Raw genomic sequence first — 925 nt, forward strand, 5'->3', positions numbered from 1 at the left:
GTCAGCACTCTCCTCCCCCTTCCCTCTCCTCCCCACACCACCCCCTTCCGGGGTTTCCAAGGGCCTTGCAGCCCTAGATCCGCACACTTCCTCCAAGATAAAATGTACCCACGACTTTTTTTGTGCTTTGGAGTCAGACCAGAGTAAGCCTGAGGTGTGAAGTTTCATTACCGGCTGGGAACTGTTTACACCAGTAAGGACACAGCGGGGCCTGTTACACTAGTGGGGACAAGGGGGCCCGGCCTGAGAGCATGAGGTAGGCAGGCACAGGACCATTGTTCCAGCATCAAATCCTTCTACAGTTCCAGCAGGATTACCTGGAGGCAGCTTAAATGAGGATGCTGTGTTTTCTTCTTTCTCCTTTCTGCTCGCTTTGTTTAAGTTCTCACTGCTGTTTGGGAAGACTACACAGAACTTGCTTCTTGGGCCACTCGCAAGACACAGGTCAGGGCTCTCTTACAGAAAAATAAACAAAGTCTTACAGGTTTTGATTAATATAGTCTGTAAACTTCTATCGGTAAGTGTGTATGTACCTATCTGTCCTTCCCATTGTCTGTCCATCCATCCATCCTTCTATCCTACCTACCTACTTACTGATCTTTCTTTACAAGCCTCAAAGAGGATATTTTTGTTTCATATGCTCATGGAACATTTATAAAAACTGATCAAGTAATTGGACAAAAAGAAACCACAACGGATTTTTTTTAGACGTAGAAAACTCAAGGTTATATTTGCTGATTCAGTTCAGTTCAGTCACTCAGTCGTGTCAGACTCTTTGTGACCTCATGAATCACAGCATGCCAGGCCTCTCTGTCTATCACCAACTCCTGGAGTTCACTCAAACTCATGTCCATCAAGTCGGTGATGTCATCCAGCCATCTCATCCTCTGTCGTCCCCTTCTCCTCTTGCCCCCAATCCCTCCCA

This window comes from Bison bison, unplaced genomic scaffold, assembly GCF_000754665.1.
Source record: "Bison bison bison isolate TAMUID 2011002044 unplaced genomic scaffold, Bison_UMD1.0 scf7180017864289, whole genome shotgun sequence".
Lineage (NCBI taxonomy): Eukaryota > Metazoa > Chordata > Mammalia > Artiodactyla > Bovidae > Bison > Bison bison.